Source organism: Scomber japonicus, chromosome 17 (assembly GCF_027409825.1).
Source record: "Scomber japonicus isolate fScoJap1 chromosome 17, fScoJap1.pri, whole genome shotgun sequence".
Taxonomy (NCBI): domain Eukaryota; kingdom Metazoa; phylum Chordata; class Actinopteri; order Scombriformes; family Scombridae; genus Scomber; species Scomber japonicus.
The window spans coordinates 10,106,821-10,117,707 of record NC_070594.1 but is presented as its reverse complement, the minus strand read 5'-3'; positions in this window follow the sequence as shown (position 1 = coordinate 10,117,707).

The following is a 10,887-nucleotide window of genomic DNA, read 5'->3' as shown; positions in this document are numbered from 1 at the left end:
TATACTACTTTATATACAGTTAGCTAGTTTACACTACTTTATATACAGTTAGCTAGTTTATACTACTTTATATACAGTTAGCTAGTTTATACTACTTTATATACAGTCAGCTAGTTTACACTACTTTATATACAGTTAGCTAGTTTACACTACTTTATATACAGTTAGCTAGTTTACACTACTTTATATACAGTTAGCTAGTTTATACTACTTTATATACAGTTAGCTAGTTTATACTACTTTATATACAGTTAGATAGTTTAGTCCAGTGGTTCCCAACCTAGGGGTGTGGCCCCTCCAAAGGGTCAGCAGATAAAAGGGCTGGTGAGATGATTAATGGGAGAGGAAAGAAGAAAAAACAAAAAAAATCAGTTTTTGGACTTTTTCCTCTAATCTTTGATTTTTGGTGAAATATTGGATCATTTGAACATTTATTGAAATGAAACCATGTGAGAAGTTTAGAGGGAAAATCACTATTTGGTGGAGCTGTTAACAACTCTGAAATGTGACCCAAAAACACTGGTTACATTTTTAACAATGTGTTGTATTTTAAGCTTGCTATATTATCCATTAGGTCAAATCTTCATCTGAAAAGCAACTAAAGCTGTCAAATAAATGTAGTGGAGTAGAAAATACAATATTTCCCTCTGAAATGTAGTGGAGTGGAAGTATAAGGTAGAAGAAAATGGTAAAGTACCTCAAAATTGTATATAAATACATTACTTGAGTAAATGTACATTGTTATTTTCCACCACTAACACAGTGAGTGTATGATAACAATGGAGAAGAAGAGGAACATTAGCACTATCCAGTAAGTCACAATCAGACTAACATAAATAGCCTACTAATATTTGTCCATAATCTATTAATGAATGATCCATTTTCATGCTCAGCTTGAGTATGATCGATTTACTTATGCTTATGTTTGTTTGTTTTTGTCACAGTGTGTCATATTTAATTATCTTCTCATCATATTTGTTTTTTCTTAAATGTTTTGCCTAATCGTACTAACATTATATTATCATTAAAGACCAGAGATGGTTCATCTCAATTGGTTATTCCTAATAAAGACTTTCCAACTGAGCATAATGATTATCTGACATGTACGTCATCATATGATAAATTCAATCTTAATGAGTTTTTTTCCACTCTGCTTATATAACAGGAACAATAAACACATATGGACGATACACATGTTTACCATTTCCCTTGTAATCCAACGCACAGTTTATCAGTTTAACACCCCATCATATGACCGCTGCTGTTACATAACCACTGCTGACACACAGCCAGGAGCCAGTGAGCCACATCTGCCAGAAGATGGCAGTCTCGGCCACGCGCTCGCAGGGATAGATAAATAAATAAATAAATAAAACAAACGTGACATGCAAGAGATATATTTTTTTGCAACGAGGGGGGAAGCTGGAGGAGAGAAAAAAAAAATCCCCGGATTGGACCGTAAACAAGAAGCATGAGAGAGTGTGAGAGACGGACAGATGGCTATAGGCTGAGATCTCTCCTGCTGCAGGCCGACAGAGAGAGAGCAAAACACCGCGACGCTGCTGCTGTTTCAGGGCGTTGATGTCCAGACACCATCCAGCTGTGTGAGTACACCTCTCCATCTTCATGTCCTGTGTTTAATGTCCTGTTTTATACGTGACATTAACTTACATAAACAACTGTGCTCTTTTTTTCTTCTTCTCTTTTGCCAATATAAAGCTACAGCGGTTTTCAGAGGCATGGCAACATAAGCACTTATTATAGGAGGGATAGGATGTTGCTGAAATCGCTATAATAGTGATTTAAAACGATAAAGAATAAACGCAATAAACTCGATAGTCTACTTCAAGGCGCGCTGTGAGGCTCGTGCGTGTCCATGTGGTGAGTGTAACGTGATAAAAAAAAGGGGGAAGACTCATGAAAATTTAATGTAAGCACTGGAAAAGAAACCTTTAATTGAACGCGAGGTTTCTCTAATGCATTAAAGCGTCAGCTGTGCGCGCCCCCGATGCACATGTTCTCTGTGCACGACGTAGACACGCGGACACGCAGCCACCCACTTGTGCGACATTATTAAGTAGTAGATAAGTATTATTAGTAGTATTAGTATTATTATGATGATTAACAACAATATAATAATGGTAATTATTTATAGCATTCATTACGAACAACCCTTATATAGATTAGATATATTGGTATCAGTGAATATGTTTTCCAATATGTGCTGTTTTTTATTGACAGCTAATTCTAATTATTAAATTCACAGAGAAGTTCACTGTTTTAGTGCACTGATGTCATTTTATACAATAAAGTTTATTGTTAAACTGTAAAATACCACACCTCCACACATTACATTTGAGGGATCGTTACAAAAAAATGTGTGTTTATTTATATATTCTGTACATACAATGTTATCGGCCAATATATCGCCCAAAAAAAAGCAGAAAACTGTCAAATACAAAACCACACTGACCAAATAAAATAACAAAACAATTCAAAGTAAAGATAAAATAATGCATTAAAGTAGATGGGGACAAATTAAAGTAAAAACCGGTACAGACTTGAATGTGAGGGGATCTGATGGCTCTATTATGCTGTGGAGAGCACTTTTCTGGCATGATTTGGGTCCACTTGTCCTCCATAGAGGAAAGAGTCATTGCAAATCAATACAAAGTTGCTGTGAGTCATCCATCCAGAGAGCACGAGGGGTCACAGAATGGGTTGATGAGTGAAAATTATGTGAATCAGATGCTCATGGCCTTCCCAGACACCAGATCTCAATCCAGCTGAACACTATTGGGAGATCTGAGACCAACAACCGCCGTCATTAACACACCAAATGAGGGAATAGAGTTTAGAGACACCTTTACGAGGACTCTTTATGTTGGTTTTCTCCTTTAATTTAATAACATTGCATTATCATTAAAGACCAGAGATGGTTCATCTTAATTGGTTATTCCTAATAAAGACTTTCCAACTGAGCATAATGATTATCTAACATGTTATCTTACAAATTAAAGTAAAAACCGGTACAGACTTGAATGTGAGGGGATCTGATGGCTCTATTATGCTGTGGAGAGCACTTTTCTGGCATGATTTGGGTCCACTTGTCTTCCATAGAGGGAAGGGTCATTGCAAATCAATACAAAGTTGCTCTGAGTCATCCGTCCAGAGAGCAGAAACGATTTAAAAGAAGGCGATATATTTTATAGTCTAGGTTCCTCAGGTAAGCAAAGGGTTGGCCCTTGGTTTTGAGCCTTGACCGGGGGAACAGCTACCAGGGTCTGATCAGATGATTTATAAGCTTAGCCAGGTAGCTCTGTGCTGTACCATGCAGGCCCTTAAAAGTCAAGACCAATCAAGTAAAACTTTAAAATCAACTCTGAAACAGTCAGTGAAAGGAAAGTTTAAATAGTGGAGGTATGATTGTGCTTTTGTTGATTTGATTAAACCTCTGGCGGCTGCATTTTGGACACCCAGCTGAAGCCATGCAATCATGTTCATGTACAAACACTGCATTACAATAATCCAGACCTGAAGTGATAAAAGCATCATAATTGAAACCAATCAGACAATTAGCTTATAGGTGTAGAAGGAATTGCAGAAACATAAAAGCTGAAGCCCCCCCCCCCCCCCCCGTGAGCCTTCTTCAGATTGCAGCTTTAATTAAGTATTCACATTTGTCACAAAGTACAAAACTGGGTGTGAATACATTCGAACAATAGCTGGTGTGAATAGATGTCTGACAAGGGATATTAACATGCTCTGTTCAGTGCGCTGCTCAGTATATGTTTAAAGGAGATGGATCATTTTGTTAGGCATAATTAATTCATTCAAATGACTGTACTCTGCTTTTTTTTTTAGCATATTATTCTTGTAGTTTCTTGTGATGACCAATTTACACAGCATATTTAAGACTGATGTGGCTTCTTACTTTCAAGGCAGCCGCTCTTCTCAGCCTATTTCTGTACAGTTTGAAAACAAAATACTTTGCTGAAGTTAATACGTGATAGGGAAGTCATGTCTTCTTCTATTTTTGTCTTTGTTATGGGGTTAAGAAAGCTAACATGATGCTCAAGCTGTGTAATAGTGAATAGTTTGAACATTTTTGGAAGCGCTTGTCTAATGGTTGATACCACTGTCATATTTGTAGGGTAAACACAAAGCTTAATACATATATACTGGGAACAGGAAGCAAGCAATGTTGTATCTTGATCTTTACAAAATACAAACATTCAATGTTTTACAAGGATTTACAAGCAGTTATGAGCAGGACTATTTCCTGGCGAGGTATACTGACATGCAGCCTTTTTCAATCTGCACTTTTGGCCATGCTGAATCACACCATGCAGCTTTGATTTTGCATTTTCATTACCAGTTTAAACACATCAAGTCTCGCCTTCAATATAGACCATCTCTGAAGTCAGATCAAAGTGCACCCGGTCGGCCTCACAGCAGGTTGCGGCTACATCAGATGAACTTCATCATCATTCAGGAGTGAGCTGACTAACTTTTGGTTTATCAAATGATTCGATGGCGTTGCTCTTCTGTACTTTGCAAATGTTATCAGACCAAATGGATCAAATTCTGACAGTGAAATGAGTCATTTCGTGGATGTTGTGATGCTCAAAAAAAATGTATCCACTGTTTTACAGTCACTCCTTTCACTGCACTTCCCAGGGGCTTTAGGAAACAGAGCTAAAGAGGCCACTGCTTTTAAATGTCATAGATTCAAGACAAGCGTATCATCAGTTAAAGACATTGTTGTAATGAATATGCAAATCCCTGCTGTGCTGGGCTGATGTGCAGAGTAAAACCAAGCCTAGCCTGAGCCAGTATAGTTACATTTGGACAGAGCAAACCAGCCTGACTTCCAGTCTTGCTGGTTCTAGCTTCACATTTACAAGGACACATGAGAGCAGTATAGATCTTCTTGACTAACTCTTGGCAAGAAAGCAAAAAAGACGCATTTGCCAAAATGTTGAACTACTCCTTTAAGTCTCTGCAAAATTGACATGCACAGGACTGGATGATCAATGGCTGCCTGAAAGATATGAAAAAGAAAAGGACAGCAGTAATGTTAACTACTTCTAATTTATAGTATATAGTAGGGCTGGACTTATACTGGAGTTTTGGGGCATATGCCGATATGATATGTGAACCCAACATATGCATATATTAAACTTGAATTAAGAAAAAGGGTCAAATATACATGAAATGCCGACACAGTATCAACACATATCAAATAATAAATGCACCAATACTGATATATCTGTAACAGGTCAATATACTGTAGACTCTAGTATATAGTACTAACTGGTCAGTAAGTATTGATTTAGATAAACGTAAAACACAGTCAAGTTTACATAGCATGTAGCAATTTACAGGAGAAACCTCACATTGTAGGAGCAAACCTTGAACTGTCATAAGGTGTTTAACTACAGTTTACACCGATTATTTGTCTGAGCGCTCCTGCTTCACTCTACACATGATTCAGTTTTCTGCTCCCAGCGTTTGTACTTTGTGTCACATTCCATGTTATAGACTTCACGACGTTCACATGACTGCTAACATGCTGTGTGAAGGCATAGTATCACAGCTTTCATGGCCTCCGACCACTCAAGCTGAAAATGAGCGGAAATATATTTATCTACAGCATGTCAGCCATTGCCTGTCCATTCTCCTCCGATGCTGCAGAGAGAGGAAGCCATGGTTGTTGTTTTTTTCTTTTGCAAGCGTGTCAAGAAGCTCGAGTTTAAAATGGAACCAAAACTGCAAGCGTTTGTAATTTGGTTCCCACAAAGGAGGCCGAGACAGACGGATGCAGGTGTTTATCTGTTGTGTTAAAAAAAAAAAACAGGGAACTCTGTCTCTGAATCTATAATATGATGAAAAAAAAGAAGATTGGAACTTTCTTAAAAGAATATTTTACAGGTTTTGCTAAATGCTCTTACGAAAATAATCAAAGCGACAGGACTGTTTAAAGGTTAGAGTGACTCCCCTGTAAAAGGTCACTCATCCTGATAATGTCAACCTTTTGTCAACAGCTACAGGTAAACCCTTGTGAATTTGCTGTGAAATGTCCGCAGGCAAGACACTAAATCCAACCTTGTCAGGCATTGTTTATCTGGATAAAAACAGCAGCTAAAGGCCTGTAAGTGGAAACTTTGGCTTCCATGTTTCCATGCACTACTCTGTTTCATGTAACATGTGATATATGAGAAGGTTTCCTGGGGCTGAAAGTTGAATTTCGAGAATTTGAGAAGTATGGAAAGAATACTTAAAAGTCTAATGGTAAACAGATGTGTCATAACGCCCAATAGTTCTAAGAGTAGGACTTCTGCCCTCACATTTCACCTTGACAGAAAATCTATTAATATTTAAATTAGTTTGCAATAGTATTGTGAACTGCCTAAGGCTGCAACTAACAATTAACCTATTTTCTTTATCAATTAATCTGTCAATTATTTTTCATGATTAATCATTTAGCCCAGCTCCTCAAGATCTTTTCACCATGCTAACAGTCTAGAGGCAGTCTGTCAGTCCACCAAAGTGAAACATCTCAGCAACTCTTGGGTGGATCTCAGCAACTCTTGGGTCTCTCACTGGATGATCTGTAAGAACTTGATGGTCTCTTAACATATCCTCTACCGACATCAGGTCAGATTTTCTATTTGTTAAATACTTTTGTCTACAAATACATGCAGTACTAATAACATCCCTCATCATTCTCACCTGTACTTTGTGTTTAGTGCTAACGTTACCAGAAGAAAATGGAATATCCAACTCCTTAGAGGGTTTTTTACAACCAAATGCTTAACTAGACACTTAAAGGCAACCAAAATGTAACAATTAACTTTCATGAACTGAAAACACACTAAAATAGAGTCAGCTACAGCTACGCCTATACTAAATCTGGGGTTATGTCACCTAACAATGTTGTCGCCATGGTAACGACCTGCCTGTGACGACACCATTTTACAGGATTTTAACAACATGTGGTCTTGATCAACTCAAATGGTGCATAGACATGACAGATGATGATAAAAAAAAAGTCAGCTGATAGGCTGAATATCACCTTTTTTTGTTTTTTTGTGTTCACATCACATCTTGACTGAAGCATATAGTTCTGATAGTTTATAGTAATATCCCATATGCTGACTAACCAGAGCAGGATTGCTAATGTCTTCAACACAGACAACTTTACTGGGGCTGAGTTTTGCTTACAAGGTGGCCTCTGTTAAAAGGGCAAATTTCCATTTCATTGCAGCCACATAATTAACATAAATCACAAATCCTGGGGGAATTAAATTAATACATGCACATTACTCAGAGCCGTCCTTTCCCTGAATCCAAGTTACAAAATATTCCCCTTTCTCAGTTAAAAAACAATTTCAGCATGCTTAACCAATGTTCACAGTTGACAGCTCCTGGGAGAATGTTTTTCCTCATGTCTAAACCTGATAGAGAAATGTGGAAGAAAAGATCATAAATAGTATCTGCTTTCTTTCTATCATTGCTCTAACATACTCATTACTGATTATTCTACTCCGCAGACTACTATGAAGTTATTTTCAACCCCGGGAGTTATTCAGAATGGAGCACTCTGCCATGCCTCAATGGGCAGTCGTGGTTTAGACACAAAGAAATCCCTTTCAGTCAATGACATAACCGCTATCTCACCAATAATGCTGCTTCTCTTTGCATTCAACTCTCTCTTCCTTCTTTGTTTACGTGTCCTCTCCCTCTCAGAACATACTGCATGCATGAGGCATACATTATGCTCTTCTTTTCAAAATGTACCCAATTTTTTTTGACAGCTTGCTGGGAACATTCGGAGGAAGCTACTCTGAGACTTCTATGTAAGAGAGAAGAGGAAAAAGAACAATAAACCGAACAGAAGATTGTGGAAAGACTACAACAAGCAGGACGTATATTCTCTACAACAGGCTAAGCTCTGCCTTCGTAGCCTATGGTGGATATTTCCCATCTCTCTATCCTCTACCACCCAAGAGAGGCGACAGGATTAAATCACATGCTCTGTGAGGAGTGATCACAAACCTCATTCTCCAATGTTTGACACGCCCCTGAATACTTTCTAGGAGCTTAGAGCAACATAAACTTTCCCAAGTAATTTCTCTGCCTATCGCACTCAGAGGAAGCACTCTGATAAAAGTCAGAAACAAGTAATGTTTTTTCAGTGAGGGCCACCACAAACGAAAAAAAAAAAAAAACAGAGACTCAGCCGCAGCCCACTGGAGGGTCTCAAAGCAGCCTTAGGGGACTGTTTACTTGAAGGAAAGGACAAGACAAAGTGACGGAAGTGATGGGTAACAAGAACTCCATCCCGCCGAAAGGTCCTGACACTGGGACTCAACATAAAGAAGAAGAGGCGTTCATCAACAGTATGACAGGTACAATACTTCTATTTTATTTTAAACAAATACACAATATGCACCTTTGATAATTTGTCTTTTTCTGCAGTATATGCTAAAACGAATGGTAATAACACAATAAAAAAATACTACTCATTAAATAAAATGCCTCATAGATATAGTTTATTATCTTTAAATGACCCCAGACTGACTTTAAAAATCTCACATCACAGCAGAGAGACAAAGTAGACTGAAGACACACATATTATTCTGTAGCTGACTAAAAGCTTTTCAGAACAAATCAAAGCTCATCGTCCATCTGTACGTCCACACATTGTTACAGTGTGCCGGAAAAAACTAAAGCTTAAGATGATCCGGATGATACTAAGCTGTAAGAAAGCCACTGTCAATACTCTTGGATGTTTGTAATGTACTAACACAGCTGGAGTTGAGAAGCTGTGTTACGTAAGAGTTGCAGCGGACAGCTCCAGCTAATAGCGACTAATTGTCACAGTAATGGCTGCAGGCAAGGGGCTGACAGGCTGTCACCGATGGCAACCTGCTGAGCTGACAGCCTGTTTGTCAGTTGGCTTTAGCATCTACCACGTCTTTTGGTCTTCTGGGGTTGCCATGACTCACACACACGCACACGCACACGCACACACGCACACACACACACACACACACACACACACACACACACACACACACACACACACACACACACACAAGGTAGCAGGCTGGCACACATGTTGTCGGTGTTGTAGTAATTGGTGTGCTACTTGATGGTGTTTTATGAGCTGGTTAAAAAGATTGTTTGACATTTTGTGGAATATGCTTACTTGCATTCCTGCCAAGAGTTAAGAGAGTTATATGATAAGATTATATATCTGTACAGTAAATATTAAGCTAAGACAGTTGGCCTAGCTTAGTATAAAACTTAGAAACCTGGAGAAACATCAAGTCTTGTTCTGTCCAAAACTAATAACGGTGCCTCTAAAGCTCACTAATATTATATCTTGTTTGTTTAACTAGCACAAAAAACTATAAAAAACTATTTGTATTTCTTTATGTTCAGCTAAGCAAACTGGTTTCATGTTTAACTGTGTGGATATGAGAGTGGTATTAATCTTCACATTACATAGCCCACACTGGGGCAGCTGAGGCTTAATTGGAAGTCTGCATGTCAAAGTGTCCTTGGGCATGAAACTGGACCCCAAATTGCTCCTGAAGGCTATAGCATTGGTGTGTGTGTGTGTGTGTGTGTGTGTGTGTGTGTGTGTGTGTGTGTACCATGCAGTGTAAAGTGCATTTATATAGCACCTTTCTAGAAAACTAGGTGCTATATAAATGCAGCCTTTCAATCTGTCTTTCAAACTCACTCCTCCTATTCGTAATGGTAAATTGACTGTATACATATAGTGCTCTTTTAGTCCACTCAAAACTTCTCAAATTCCAATATTCACCCATCAGGAGGAGAATCTAATGCACTCACACACACTCTTGGGGTGCATTATCTTGCCCATGGACACTTTGACATACAAACTAGAGGATCAAACCCCCAATCTACCCGTTAGTGGACAATCTGCATTACCTCCTGAGCCACAGCCACAATTCAGACTGTCTGTTATAAATTAGTAGTCTCTCCGAACATAAGCTGCTCACATCACAATGACATCATCAGGGTTATTTTTCCCAGAGTTGACAAAGCTCCACCAAAGCCACAGAAGACATTATACAACAGTTTTTTTAAAGGTTGAGTAGTTTAAGTAAACTGACTTGTCTCTTTTAAATAATCTAATGTTCAGGCAGGCAGTACATACTTTCATATCAGTTTATGTTTATTTCATCATCTGATTATATCCATTTAGAAATGCAGCGCACAGCAAAGATACAGATCAGCAGAGATCAGAGTTTACAAATTGAGGTGTATGTCTGAAACATTTCATACATTTCATTCTGTTGTTTACTTGTGTGATATGTTTCTAGGAAATGTCTCCAGAGATGGACCGCCGGGCCCCAGCGCAGAGCTGCTAGCCTCTCTGCAGTCCCTTGGAGAAAACAGCGATTACACACTGCTGCCACACTCCCTGCACCAGGTGTGTAGGTGTGTTTGTGTGTGTGGTTGAATTTTAGAGAAAGAAAGCAGGAGGATTTTTTTTCTCTCTCTCTCTCAAATCCAAAGGGAATATGTGGCTTTATTTAGTCAGACTGAACGGCTTCATGTGTGGGTGTGTTTTGCATCTACATAATGTTTCTGTACACTTACATCTACAGCATGTGTATGAGTGGCAGTTCTCCTGTGTGACCTGATTTCAAAGTCTCTGTGTTTTTCTCTGTTAAAAAGTCCCAGAGCTGGTGTTTCTCCAACACATCAAAATAGACTATTAGATTTATAATGTTAGCAGACTGGGTTCCTAATTTAAAAAGGTCAGCTGTCTGAAAACGTTAATCATTCCCCTGCAACTGCTCAAGGAGACATTAGCAGTATAGGAATTGAAGCAAAAGAGAA